We start from the raw sequence: 15,070 nt of genomic DNA, 5'->3' as shown, positions 1-15,070 counted from the left end.
CCCCCTAAGCAGAGAGTGGAGGAAACAAGCACTTTCATCCTAATGCAGATAGATACCTGAAGATGATCAGATAGGTTGTGCCTGTCTCTTCTCATTGATGATAAAAAGGCTCTGGATGATGGGCTGTCATGGATACATCTGTGTTGTAGGTGAGATGAATCCCACCTTGACTAGCTACACTGAGCAGGTTGGAGTAGCACAAAAAGAGAGCAAGACAGTATTGAATGTAGTCTGTCCTTGTCTTAGCTGTGTGCTGTCTCATTTGGTAAACCTATGCCTCTTCCTCTGCTCAAGAAGGTCAACACTTTGTTTTGGTTCCTTGCTGCCAAAAGCTAGAGGGATGTCATGCAGACAGAAACTGGAAGACAGTTAAACACTTATCAGAGGTGCTCCTAGCAAATGTGTTAGGACGGAGGTCCAAGCCTGTCCCAGCTCTGGACCAAGTGGCATTTTAACCAAGTGAAGGCAGAAAGTATAGGTAGGAATGGGGCAGTTTTGCCCCTGTTTCATCCTTTTGTACTGAGACCAAGCAGCTGCTAGCATATAGCATAGGTCAGGGGTTATCTGGATACTTCTCAGGAGCTCCTGACCTCGTGCGTGTGCCTGAATAGCAGTCCTGTTGTATTGCACAGGGTAAAGACGTGAGACCTCTCTATTCGGGGCTGAGACAAGGGCATGGGAACTTCAGATTGTAAATTAACAGATAATAGCAGCTGGAGCCCTGTGATGCCTCTGCAAGGGCTGCACATCTGGGTGTTCCAGGCTTGGTGGATAAAAACCTTTCTGTTAGGGGAAGAAAAGCTTTTTCCTTACACTGCGGAAATGCCATAATGGGGCTTTGGGGGTCGTGGAGCCATTTTCTGTAGTTTGGTATCCCTTCTGAGCTGAACCTTCATGGTTGCTCTGAAGACCCTGGCATGGTCTGCAGGAAGCAGCCTGGAGGAGAACCAGAGCTGTTCTTGAAAGCTCTGGAAAAACAAAGCTGATCTGGCTGGAAGGAGTAAAGCCTGGTAGCCTGGGGAGGATTTTCTTGACTGACTGAGTTTCCCCTTTGATTGGGAGCACTTGTTCCATCATGCCTTTTGCTGGGGAAGAATTAGCCCAGTGGCAGAAATGTGATGCACCAGGCATTTCAGGAGCAAAAAACCTGTCTGCAGCAAGAGCCTGCAGAGCCTGAACTCAGCCTTTGAGTCCCTGTGCTGGCAGCTGGTTGCATGCCTGCTCGGCAGGGCCTTGAGGGTGCCATTCTGGGCTCTTTACCCTCTATCTCGTGCCTGTGTAGGCAGCATTAAATCCTAGGACCCCGAAGAAAACCAGAGTCAGTTTTGTAACACACTTTTTGTCACTGAAGCTCCTGCTATAATTCCTACCAGTTCAGACACCCATAAAGTGGTGGTTTGCTCTGGAGAGTCTCTGGAAGTCTACTGTGTGCACTACAGTTGCTTCAAGCTTTGCAATACCAGGGAATTTATTAGGGGATATGTTTCTGGCTGACCATAGGTGGAAAGCACACATACCATGCTACAGGGAAAAAGTGAAACCCCCCTTATATTCCATTATATTGTGTATTCTCCTCACTTCACAATGCATCTGATCTCTCCCTGCTCTCTTTCCTGGCTACACGTGTCCACCACGAGCTTTTTTTTTTCCAGCTCATGTTTCTGGGGGACATGGAGAGCAGGGGAGAGCGTATGAAAACCTTCAGGAGGCTTTTAAATCAGGAAGGAAGGTATGTCAGGGCCTTGTAGTTAAACCCCACAGCATATGTTTTGCTCTGATACTTTCCTTGTTGTCCTTCCCCTCTGAACTTTGGTACACTGGATAGCGTCTCTGTTTGAAGAGCATCCCAGCAGAGAGGCATCTGCAACAGCATCAGGTCCTTGCAGCTTCTCGGCACTTCTATTGCACATAGCCTCTTGCTGGGTCAACAAGTGGCACTGAACACCGAGTGTGTGCCTGCCCCTTTTTCCTGCTCACGCAAGGTAATTCCTTCTGTTACTCCTTCCACGCAGCAAAAACAAGTCAGAAAGGGAGAAATGTTAATGCAGGGTTTTGGTTTGCAAAATGATACCTGCAGTGCCTTGCTGTACTCTGTTATGTGCAAAACCCTGAGCCCCATCCGCAGGAGCGGTATTGTGCTAGTACCGGCTTTTTGCTTCAATCAGCCTGCTGCTGCTTGGATGCATTCTGGCAAAACTGTGCTTTTTACTAGTTAATTTTTGCCACTGATAGTACTCTCACTGCCTTGTCAACAGGAGATGGTTCATAGGTCTCTGGCAGATGTGTAGCAGTGTTGTTTGGCTGTTTGCTCTCCTGGTTAAGCAGGCACAAGTACAGATCTTTGAAAGCTGGTGGGAGAAACCAAGATCCATCAGTCTCTTTCACAAAGGTTTTGTAACTGTATGACCTTCCTAACTAATTTCCCTAATTCCCTAATAACACATATGTGTAACTAAATCTAGGCAGACAAGGCTATAACAAGCCTTAGGCATGGGAAATCATGTAATATAATGAAGTTAAATATCGTGTCCAGGGCAGAGGTAACCTTGTTGCACCAAGAACTTCCTTAAGATTTTACTTTTAGGATGGGAGGATGACTTCCATTGCAGGGGACCCCAGTTCCCTCCTGTACTCCACCGGCGGCTGCTTTGGTTTGATTCAGCTCTGCAAATACCGTCTAGTGGCTTCAAACTGCATATGAAGTTGGCTGGTATTATTTCCCCTGTGCAGGCTAGAGTGAGGGAGAGAAAATTAAAGCAACTTGTCTTAGCCTGAGTCAGCATCGCGGAGTTGCCAGCGTGTCTTTGTAGAGCCTAGTGAAAGGTCTTATCTGGCTTGATATTTTGCTGGTTGCACAATTTGCACATCCCATAGATGCAAATATTTTCCTGGGGTTGGCCCTGGTTGCCCAAGGAGGGTGTTTGTTCAGATTCTCACACTTTGCAATTAATATAAGCTTCTCAACTCCGAGTGAGAGAAAGAAACAGAACTAGTGTTAGGTGGGGCTTTTTCTTCCCCCCGCCCCCTTCTCCCTGTTGCTGTTCCTTACCAGCTGGCTACTTTGAAACGAGCACATTGTGGTTTTTTTCCCTTAAGAAGCAACATGTCACTGCAAATTCCGCTTCGGAGAGATTGTGGGAGCTTTTGTCTGCTGGCATGGTAGCTGCTGTGGGCAAGGCACAGACAGTGTCTAGTGCTGTGGGTACCCAGCCTGTGAGCTCGGTCTAGTCGAAGTGGATGCTAGCCCAGCTGAACGGCATGGTGGTTCTTCTCTGGTGCATTCTCACACTTGCTCGGCAGTGGCTGCGAGATGCTAGACCCGACTTGCTCCTTTGTATCGTTGCCCAGATCATACAAGAGCAGCAAAGTTCATACCATGGGATGCTGTCAAAGGAATCTGAACCTGGTGCGTTGCAAATAAATACCTTTTCTCCACCTTGTACAGCTATCTCAAGAAGGCTGTATGAAGTGTGCTTGTCACAGCTGTGCCAGGCACCAACAGAGCTCACGGAGATATTAATGCATGTTATCTCCTGAGCTACTGGATGAAAATTGGCTCCTTTAGAGGGTAATTTCCCTCCATTTTAGTACAGGTTCAAAAAAAGGTATCTAGTTTAGACCTGGAGAGCACACTTCATCTTTAGGTACAGCAGCAAAACTTCTGAGTAAGCCTCATGAAGTCTGTGGTTCATTGTGCTTTCCAGAGTACTCTCTGAACTTGCTTTTTTTTTTTTTTGTGCTCTTCAAGAGCAGCGATTCCTTTGATGCTGTAGAATAAAAGAAGCACTTGCTTAACATGGCATAGAGGGGTTGTCACCCTATAAAACTCAACCTGGGCCATCAGCTGTGTGTTTCACAGTGGTCTCGGCTGGTCACATCGGTGTCTTCAGACCTTGCGGCCATGCCTTTTGTGGGGGGCGGGGGGCCTGAGTGGTGGGAGGAAAGGCCAAATACATGAATTCTTGAATGTAATCAGGGTTTTGACTGTTATTTTAAGCTTGGGTAAGAAATATTAACTTCAAGTACACTCTTGTTCAGTGCAGGTCTTACAGTCTCTCTGTCCTATCTTAACTGTGCAGGTGAAAGGCAAAAATCATTATATGAGGTAATAAAATATTTGTTATCAGTAGGCGTTTGACTCCTGATCCTAGACCCTAATCAGCCTCCGATGGAGAGAATAAATTTAGAATGAGATGACCTTTAACCCAAGTTTTTAAGGATGGATTGTGAGGGTACATTGACAAACTCCGGCTTTCAAAGGTCAATACTTTCCTTACTGTTAGAGTATGAATTTTCCTCTTGTGATAATATACCCACTCTCTACAAAACACTGCAGCATCTCTTTTTGCTTAAGTAGTGTTTCAGGCTAAAGTTGGCTGGTTTGACACGCAAGCTAGTAGTTTTAAATGGGCTTTCTCTGTTTTTAGTGCTTTTCACAAACATTTGATTAATTTTTTTAAAATTTCGGTTTTTTCAGTTGACGTTCCTGTTCGGGAACAATGAGAGCTATTTAGGAACCATACCCACTACACTATGCCGTGGCCTTGAAGGTTCGTTGTAGGGACGCACATTGTCCTCAGGGAGTTGCTTTCTGAAAATAAGAGGATTTAAGGGGTAAATGAAGCTGCGGTTTATTTCTAGATTGGCGTGAATGATGTCCAAGACTGAGAAACTGCTGTGCGTGCCTTAGGAGCCCTAAAAAACAGCACTGGTAAGCTCTGCTGCTGTCAGATGAAGCAGGGAGGCTTTACAAGCACATCACCCTTCTTAAAAATCTCACCAGTGGCTTGTCCCTCCTCCAGGCTCCTGCGAAAGCATGTGATCACGTCTGAGATTTCAAAATAGTGGCAAGACTGTAAAAATTCAGAGTTCAAGCTTAATGTCTGAATTTAGCTTTCTAAGGAAGGACAATTTCATCCTACTGAGGATTTGAGGAGAAATGGACTCATAAAATAGAGCCCCTGACTGCAGATAGTTTGGTTCTCTGCTCCCTTTAAGAGAAAAAAAAAAACACCACCAAAACTCTGAATGAGCTGCTTGTACTTTCTGTAGTTGTTCCTAGTGACTCTTTCCTCAGGGGGGATCATTTCCATATCTTATGAGTAATTTCTGAGTCCAAATCAAAGCTCACAAGACAGATCGTGTCGTGACAAGAGCTAGGAAGTTTGCATCATCTGATTAGTCTGGATCATCTTTTAACAGTGCTGGTTTGTGTCACCTGTCCATTTTCTTGCTTGCTTTTTCCTAACCGCTGAGGGGGGAAGAAATAAAAAAAAACCCAAACAGCCTTGAGACAGCGTTAGGCAAATACTCTTGCAGTCTTGAATGGTCAGCAAAGGCACTGTGGACAAATTTTGTGGGTGTGGGTGAGCAGAATTGGAGAGGAACCCCAGACCACACGTAAGACCAGACTCCTACCCCTTGAACAGCGACTTTATAGCTGATGCAATTCATATTTATAGTAGCAGACCAAAAAAAGCCTGAAGGTGTGAAAAAGGGTGCAGCCACCAGTCTGAGCAAGCACGTACATTGTGGTCTTTTGGTGCATGTCCCATCTCTATGTCCCACCAGCCCTTCCTGGAGCACCTTTAGTGGTATTTGCAGTAGCCCAAAAGATAGTTGTATGAGGGTTTTGGTGTCCTGAGGTCCAGTTTTCACCCCCCCTTCCAGAAAGCATGGCTTAAGTATCAGAGCTTCAGTTCTCATTCGGTTGTGGGGGCAGATGCTGAACACAGTGGTAACCAATAGAATAAAAGGTCAGGACCAGTTTGCTGGGGGGTGATGGCAAAGGGTGATAGCATGAAATGCTCGCAACATTCAGTGATTTGCAGAGTGATGTAGGTCATGTAACACATCTTCCCAACCCCCACCCCCAGTCTAATAGCATATAGAAAATATAATAATTTTTACTTGTAATAATGAATTGTATTATTATACGCTGGGGGATTGAAGGCAGATGCCTGGATTTTTCCCAGTGGGCTGAAGGGAGGTTCAGGTTTTGTTTTGCTTTATTTATTTATTTATTTTTTAAACCAAAGCCAAAGGACCATGAGTCAGCTTGATCTTTGCTGTAGCAGTTCCTCTGCTGTGGTCCCCAGGCATTGTCTAACAGACACCTGCACCTCCACTAGGATGGATGAACCCAGAGACTGCTGTATAACCCATGCAGGCTTATTTTTGTCACCCCACCCTTGAAGAAACACTGTAGGGAGTCTCTGCATGTCCTTAGGAGTCAGTGGTAGGGTAAAGGAGGGGATGCTTTCTTCTTTCCTCTCTTAGGGAGAGGGTCCTGGGAAGACACTCTGTTGCTGATCTCAGGAGCACGTTCTCTGTGCCAGGGCCCACTAGCACCACGTGCAATTCCTCATAGCAGCCAGATCTCCAGGGAGGAGGAAACAACTCAGTTGCCTCTTTCCTCTTTCTGTTTTATGGTTGCTGACTTTTATAGCTGCTCTACAGGCACTCTCTGCCTCCCTGGCTGAATGAAGGTGTATTTTTAACCCTTCCTTTCCCAGGAAATGTCAGTCTACCTTGCTACTGTCTCAAGATGCTGAGAGGGATAAATACTGTAATGGGGCTAAGGTTGAAAATTAAAATAGACCAAGTGAGATCCTCAACCAGTGTTGACTGTCTTGGCTTTAGTGGTTTCACTGCAGGGATGCTATTTTTTACCCTTTCCTTAAGGTGATCCTTCAAGGTCAGATCTCAGTTTTGGGACTCATGCATTTGGTTCTGACTCTTCAACTTGGGCTGTCCGCTCCCTTCCTTTGGGAAACTAAAAAAAAAAAATAATCTTACACCTTATCCATACTACACATGTGCAGTGCCTTAGGCCTGTCAGGAGAAGTCAGCTTTGAAGTTCTAAGTTTGTCTTTTGTGGTTATGTTTTTTTCAGACCAAATACAGAACTGTTTGCACGAGTCTTATAAAGACCCAGAATAAATCCAGTGAATGCCAATGAACATCTCTGCACTGTATGTTTCCCCACTGTTGTGCTTAGGCACAGAGTTGTGCTTGGGCAGCGGGACCAGAGAGCCTGAGAGGCTAGTGGGAGATGGCTGGACACTGGGAAAGAAAATAGGAAGCCGTATACACAAGCCTGGTAAAAAGAAGTGATGTTTATAGCTTGGGGACCTCATTGCTGCAAGTTGTTAGGGAAGTCAGCGCCTTCAGAAAATAAGGATTTGAGTGTTGTATGGACAGTAGGGACAACCAGAGTTAAAAAGAAAGAAATTCTCCAAAGTGGAAACTTTGGTGTAGGAGGCCCCTTCTTTGTAGAACATCTGGCAGCATGAGACCCTGCTCTGGGACCAAAGATGGTTTCCACTGGAAAGAGCAAATGAAGGTTTTGGGCTGTGTGAGAATCCCCTACAACATCTTTCATGTCTGGCTGTTGCTTCCACTGCCCTAATGAAGTTACATTGCAGTAATCACAGTGCATTACAGTTCAGAGTTCAAAAGTCTCCTTTTCCCCCTGTCCTTTCCCTCCCTCTTCCCCCACCCCCTTTTCACCCTCTATCTTCCCCTCTCTTTTCTCCCCCTCTCTTTTTTTCTCTCCCCATCCTCTTTCCTCCCCGCCCCCCCTATTTTCCCATGTGCATGACTTTTCTTACTGCTGCATGGGGTTTGCCTGGGGAGTTGGCTGTGCAAAGGTTTATCTGTGATGGAGGTGCATTGCCATGCCTGACAAAATGATACTTTATGTAGTTAGGCACCTGTGGGCCCATGTTTTACTTTCCCCAAGCTGTGACTCTTCAAGCTCATGCTGCAGATGTTTTGGACTTTACTTTGCATAGTCTCTTTCTCTGTGTACTCTCAGGAGAAACCAGGTGCTGAAGAACAGGGAGAAATCTTGTCTGTGGGTGTTTTAAGCACCAGCTATCTCTGGTCTCCAGGTGCCTGCAAGGGTGGTACCAACTGTGGGCAGGTGCTGGTCTCTCGCTGACTTCTCCTACTAAAGACATTCTGACTCTAAAGACTTGAAGGTTTTCTTCTTTCTCTTTGCAGTTGGGAGCTCATGTCCAAGCTCCCTTGCATCTTTGTCTGTTCACTTCATGAACATTCTGGCTGTTTTTCCCCAGTGAGCTGTCATCCCTGAAGCTCAGGGCATGCTATGCTTCCTGTCCGTACCTCTTTCAAACAAGCAAATCTTGTTAATGTGACTGCAGGGAGCACTTGCTAGTGCTGTCATGCTGGTCCAAATGAGGATCAGAGCCTTGTGTTGCCCTTTTCTCCATCAGTTGTTGATCTGTGTGGTGGAACACCTAAGTTGAGTTAAAGAGGTAGGGCAGGGTCTCTGGAGCTTGGTGGCCACATCAAGTGCAGCACCAAGGCCAGGTCTGGATCTACTTATTGCTTCTAGCAGGGATGTCTTGAGGGAGTGGGGATCAGCTGAGGGATTTCAAGAAGGCATAGGTACACCTAACATTTAGGCATTATCAGAGGGACCTCAACTGCTCTGCTGCTCTCAGAGGGTTTGCCTATTTGTTAATCAGCTTGTCAGGCTTCATTGTTGAGGTGGAGCCACATGTCACACAGGCTTGGTGTCTTGCTTTTCTGTGGTTTCTTTTCAGCCCTAATATGCCTGTGGATGCTGGCTGCGAGCCCACCCAAATCCTGCATGTGTCCTCGTTGCTGTGGGCTCCCAAGGAAACTCTGGAAGGAAACCCCCCCCTGCTTTTGCTGATTGTGCAGGTCTGCCAGCAGATGCTGGAGACCGTGATGGAGGTGACAGAGTAGGCATTGTGCTCCTGTCTCCTGCGTAATCAACCACAGCCATTGATGAGAAGTACAGTCTTGTGGCAAAAGCTCAAATATAGGGGAGCAGAAATCCCCAGCTTTACCATAAGTTTTCTGTGTGACCATCAACGAGTCAATTGTTGTGGGTTCCTCATTGCAGGGTGGAGTTACTATTTCCTTGATGTGCTACGCCATGTGTTCTTGTGGGATGGGATATATGAACCTGTGTGGAGGTTACCTGGAGTTGAAGGAGTATGTCTTGCATCTATGCTGTGATGCTTGCAAGGATGGGTCCCTGTGCAGTGTCCATTTGTTGCTCCACATCCAAAAGAGGGAGATTTCTCCTTTTTCAGTGTGGAGAGCTGTAATCAGTACATCTTCAGTCTTTTTCGCAGCAGGTCTGTGCTGTGGCAGTGATGCATTTAAATAACCCACCCACAGCAATATTGCTTGGATTTTTTTAAAATCCAGACTGCTGCAGAAGGGAGGGACATGAGCATCACATTAACAAGCCTATTATGGCTGAGACTTACCACAAGCAGCAAAGTGAGGTTTGCGTAATCCAGGACCCAAACTTAACAAAGTCTACTGACCCAAACTTAAATCTCGCGCCTGAACTTTTGGACCTCTCTGTTTCTGTCAGTGGTGTGTGATGGTTGCTCAGTATTGCACACACAATGCATTAGTTGGCTATGCCTGGCCTCAGACCTTGTTGTGATGAATTCATTCCCCTTGGCTGTTGAAGGGCTGGGGTTGGAGGTCTTCTCCAGACCTCTCTGCTAGCCATGCTCAGTGTCCCCATCCTTCTAGGTTGCAGCTGGCTGGTGCTGCAGCTGCTGGGTCTGTAAATCAGTAGCATGCTCCTGAATATGTGCTGCATAATGACTGGTGCATATTCATGCTTGTGACAGTATTGTGTCACCCTGCTAATAATGTGTCCCGGTGAGAAGGCGAGCAGGGATGGGGTCCCAGCAGCAGTGCCTGTTAGCTTCCTTTTATCTCCTCTTTGCGCTGCCTCCTTGTCATTGGCTCCCTAGATGCCCCGTCACTTGCTTTTCTAATTTTCCCCAGCTCTTCTCCCAGATTTGCTAAAGCAAGCCTTGCAGGTTTGCTTTTTGCTGTGGTACCTTCTTCCCCTTCATCCCTGCTCTGCTAATAAATAAGGGGGTGTGCCTGCAAAGGCACTGCAAGGGCTAAATGAATGCAGGAGGATGATCGTTATATTTGATCTCATAAATTAAATGGCTTGCTAATAAAGAAGGCACTCTGGAAGTATCTGATTTTGGCTGTTTGGGGTCACTCAAGCTGTTCCTTTGAGCTCTGTCTTTGAACGAACTGTATGAGCAGCTTTTTATCTGTGTCCCATTGGGAATGGAAAGGCAAGAAGGAAACTCAGTCTTCTTCCCTCATCCCAAGATGGACTGTCCCTCACCGACAACTAGCCTGCAGAGATGACACTATTGTACTTGTGCTGCTCTACCCCCTGTCTTGGAAAAATGAGGGGGGAAGAAAAGATGCTGTACCACTTTTCCCTGGAAAAGATAAAACTTCAGAGGATATGATAAGTGACCTGTGATACACCACATGTGAGAGGATGGATGGGGGTTGACGCTGCTTTTTCCCTTCCAGTACCAGATCTTAGGTGCTGTGCAGGGAAGCTGCTGGAGCCAAGTTGGGTACTAACCAAAGGGCACCCCAAGATACGCCTGTCTGAGTCCAACCCGGCCAGAGCTGGCTGCCCCTGCAGAGGGATCGCTCTCACTCCTCCTCTGTTTCTTCTTCTAAGGGGACTTGAGCCGTCCCCAGACAAGAGGACCCTATTTCTCTGCCGTTAGCCATCCAGAGGGTGAGTGCCACATAAGCAGGAGCAGACGGTGCTCCTGCTGTCCCAAGATACTCCCTTGTCTGCTTTTCTGCTCTGGCCAACAGCTTCTGCCTCTTCTCACCCAATTGCAGTGCCACTGGCTTGCTATCTGGATGTTTCTGCTGCAGGAGCTGTAGTGCAATAGGACATGTGCTATGTGCACCATTTCATTCCTGGAGAGCAGAGCTCACTTGTAATTACTATTGTAATATTATTTTGCTCCAAAACCTGGCCTTTTTAAAAGTCTGTTAAATGTTAAAAGAAAAAAATTAAAAAACTAAAAGCATTATCAAAAATATTCTTGGAACTTCCCAGCTGCAAATGCCCTGTTTCCTTATCCATTTATTTGCTGTGAAAATACATATGTGTTAGGATTTAAAGCAAGCAGGAAGCTGAACAGCCAGACCTATTTCCATTGCAAATTCTTCTCACTGAAAATGGCTTGGATGCATTTCCTGAAACCAGATTCGTAATTTTTCCCTGTCAGCAGTTGTTTGGGAGGAACAGGGAAGGATGGGGAGGGAGAGGAGAACGGAAATCTCACAGGGGGAATGCATTGCTTGACTATAGGGTATGTTTCTTTGGCTTGATACGCATCTCTGGTGCTCAGGTTGGGACTGGTCCTTTTCTTAAGTGATGTACAAGGCCACCTTATGCCAGTGGCTTCCCCATTTCTTGTAGCTGTGCTTCAGGTGGGGAAAACAGCAGCGGTGCTCGGCCTGCCCCTCTGATCCCAGCCCTACTTGTATCTCCCATTGCTTATCTGTGCATCAGAGCATCTGCCCCTCTGCCAGCCGCCTGTGTCTGTGACCCAGTTGTGATTTCATTAGGATAATTGGAGAACAGGGTGCCTCTTATAGCACTCTGGGCTTTCCTGCTTGATGTACCCCACCTCTCCAACCATCTCTGCCCAGGGAAGCAAGGCTGAGGGGGAGCTGCCAGTTCTGACAGCCTGACACAAAGACCCAGCAGGAGACAGCACCTTTCCCATCCAAAACCTCTACTGAGAGCTTTTTGTCTCATGTGAAGATGCTGAATGAGAAGTCATGTTGCCTGAATTTAGTTCCTGGCTTTACCACCCATTGATGACTTTGGGCCAGTCCCTTGGCTTGTTTACATCCCCTTGCCTGTCTGTACAACTAGGAGGATGGTGTTTTTGTTCATGGATGGTCACCACCCCCAGCTCTAGCACTGGGTGCTCCACCTCTTGCATCTCGGTGGTGAGATCTGAGTTTGTCCCTTCTCATGCTGGTGTAGCAGAGAGCCAGGTGACTGCAACCTGCCATAGCATGATGGCAGGTCCCAGGAGAGGTTGAGTCTTTCCCCAGCAACTTGCCTGGGGCTGCTCCTTTTGTGACCAAGAGGACCAAGCAGAAAACATCAGATACCTTAGGAAACCAGCCTGGAGACAGCATCTCTTGTAATCCCACCCCATTACTGGGCAGCATTTTCACCAAAGCCTCATGTTCTCTGTCCCTGTTAATAGCTGTAATTACAGAGATCCACTTAACACTGGTGCTATGTTTTTGTCTGGTCCAAGTCTCTACTTCATTCCACCTTATATCTTGTGGGAAAATCAATACAATTTGGTACTGAGTCTAGTAAGTCAAGAGATTGCCCAGAGCCTGGTTTCGTGGTTGCCTACCACAGATTTTAGCAGTTATTGTCTATAATGTGGGTCTTGTTTTAAATTTTCCTGAGTACCTGTCCATCTCTTTGTATGCTAAAGGTACATCACGCTGCTGTTCACCCATCCCGTTTATGTTTGTAGATGGGATTTTAATGCAAAGGAAGGCTAAAAGCTGCCTCTTCTCTTGAGCTCCACCCTGGCCTCTCCGTTGCACGGAGTATGTTCTTAATTTGTTTTTCTGAAAGAGGCTGGGAGGCTTGGGAGAATTCACTCTTCAAGGGTGAGGTGGAGAGCTGCCAGTCCAGGCAGGGAAGCGTCTGCCTCTGAACCACCTGCTCGGCCCTGGAAGGCTAGAGAGGAGATGAAAGCAGAGGAGCCCTGGCAGTCTGCAGTCTTCTGCACCTCAGCAGTGAGAGCTTTTCCTCCCCCCCACTGCTTTCCCACATGTGTTGGCAGAGTCAACACTAGGTCCTAAGTCCTGACTGCAAGATAATAACTCAGTTTTTATCTAATTGTCCACTGTGGTCCCAGCTTGCTTCGTGGTGTGCTCATGCCTTCACGCATCTGCCTTTACCGGGCATTCAGACAAAACTCCAGGCTCCTCTTTCCTTACGCAGGCTACTCTTGCTCATCTAGAATCTCAAACAGCACTTGTGTTAGGTCATAAATCACGGGCATAATTTAAAAACTGTCTTTGATTTCTTCAAACTGCTCTCCCTGCCAGATGCAGACAACTGGTGTTTTCAGCTAGTGACTTGGATGCTAGCCCAGGTGGTCTCTCCCATCTGCATGTGACTTTCTAAGGATCTGTGTTCAGCAGTGGGGTAGGACATATCATTTGCTTGCCTGTTTCCTTCAGTCCTTTCCCGGCAGCTGGTAAGCTGCAGAGCAGCATGCTTGCTTTCTTTGGAAGTTAGCATGGAAGGTTCGTTCTTCTGCAGAGGCTATGGTGGGACAGTTCCTTGCTTTCAGGGAGAAGGGTGGAGTGGTGGTGGTGGGAGGTGAAGATCCCACCGTGATTTGCAAGCATGTCTCAGCACCTGCCAGCATTGCCTGCCAGCGTGCTGCTCCCCATGCCATAATTCATGATGCTGGAGACATGGGCATAAGCAGTACTGAGTTTATAAGCTCCTGAGATAAGGGGCCTGCTAATCTTTCTTTGGAGTATAGTAATTTTGGTGGCCTGTATTGGCTGGGGGGGCAGTTCCTTCATCCAGAGGGAAAGCTCTTGAGTAGCTGGTTTGTTCTTTGGGTTTATTACGTTACTGACTTGTGTAGGTTGTTTGCTGGTTTGGGTGGTTTATGCATAGCTGCCTACCAGTTGTTTTTCTTATAGTAAGCTGGCAACAAAGAACTTTAAGAATATTTATTATTTGAGGGGGGAAGCCAGAAGAGTGTAGCCGGACCCACTTACTGCTAACAGCTGGTGATTGCACAGCTTTGTCTTTAAGTCAAGTGTCAGACAGCTGAAGTAGGAGCAACGGAACAGAAAACAGGCAGCAGCTTTGGTGAGGATGGTACTATCTTGTTTTCCTTTGTCCTTCCATCTCTTCTGGAGAGGGAAGACAAGGAGGTACTTCACAAGCCCTTTGTGGTTGGGTACTCTCTGGCAGAGGGACTGTGTTGCCAGAGGTGCTTCAGATGGAAACCGTGAAGACTGGGCCTGATGCAAGGACCTGCCCATGCCTGTTCAAGACCTTGTGCAAAGCCATGGCTTGCATCTTGCTGCTGGGACATGTTTATGGATGCTGTGGAGAGGCAATCCCTCTCTTGCAGACCTGCCTGTGCCTCAAACCTGCCTGCAGTTTTCTGCTATTCTTCCTCCGAGATTTCTCCCTGAATGTGTGCCTGTGTTTTGAGCCTCCTACATGATGTCATTCCTTACCCCTTTTCTTTTTTTCCACTGGAGCAATATTTTTTTGTGCTCAGTCTCTTGGGACAGGCTGCCTCTTCCTTCAGATCTTGAAGAGCTGGCAGAGGATGGAAGAAGCCACTCTGTTCCTCTTAGGGTTTTTTCTTTTTTCCCCTAATAGAAGACATTTATTATCTCCAAGTCTTTTCTCCAAAGCAGGGCCATCATTTTATCCCATCTTTGGCATCCCTCTCTCTTTTTTCCATCTGTGGGCTGTGTTGCCTGAATCTGCAGGTACACAGCCAGGAAACCAACAAGCACGTTGGATTAGATTTGTAGCCCACTTGTTAGTTTAAAAAGGAATAAGTAAATTAAAATGAAGCATTGGCTAGGCTGTGATTTGTAACAGAGCATCAGCTTGCCAGCCTTGTTCTCCCAATCTCTTTCAGGCTGGGCAGGTCATGGAGAACATCAGCATTTTGACCCTTGAGTGAAAACGAAAGGTGGCATTTCACACTGCTGTAGAGGTTCCTTCAGTCCCTCCAGAGGCTGTATTTTGTGACGCTGGTGGCAGACTTGTGCATGAGCAAATGGAGGTGCCTGGACGGTCACTGGGGTGAGGCAGCAATGTTCGCCTTGTCAGTGTTCTAAAATCACTAAGTAGGATTTCTGACTTATGGGCATGGTGGACTGCCGGTAAAAGGCTGAGATGAGAGTTGTTCTCCTAAAGGACTGCAGACCACTTCTGCCTGCAGAACATCTCTGCTGAAGAGAAATAAAATCAAGCACTGTGACATTTGTGATCTAAGGGCTCCTTGATTCCTGTGGACAGGGCTTTTGGAGGAAAAAGTGCCCAATCTAAGATGTGTCCATAGAGGTTTGCAGAGGTGAAACTGACTTCTGATGCCTTTAAATGCAGAGACTCCCAATGGACAAGTAGAGGGTAAATGTTCAGTAACGAACAGTTGTAAAAATTCTGTTGTGG

General features: G+C 46.8%; 1 protein-coding gene across 5 annotated transcripts in view; it reads left to right on the top strand.

The window, feature by feature from the left end:
• Positions 1-15,070, top strand: part of HRAS (HRas proto-oncogene, GTPase) — a 42,750-nt gene that overhangs the window by 12,425 nt on the left and 15,255 nt on the right. Inside the window, exon 2 of one of the 5 annotated variants that reach the window (XM_075094440.1) lies at positions 10,369-10,585. The exons of 3 other annotated variants lie outside the window; for them this stretch is intronic. The gene's annotated coding sequence lies outside the window, so the exon portion shown is untranslated. The remainder of the gene's footprint in view (positions 1-10,368; positions 10,586-15,070) is intronic. One more of the 5 variants, XM_075094439.1, reaches the window with a different exon arrangement.

This window comes from Phalacrocorax aristotelis, chromosome 5 (assembly GCF_949628215.1).
Source record: "Phalacrocorax aristotelis chromosome 5, bGulAri2.1, whole genome shotgun sequence".
Taxonomy (NCBI): Eukaryota; Metazoa; Chordata; class Aves; order Suliformes; family Phalacrocoracidae; genus Phalacrocorax; species Phalacrocorax aristotelis.
The sequence above is the reverse complement of the archived record's forward strand: the minus strand, read 5'-3'. Positions and strand labels throughout refer to the sequence as shown.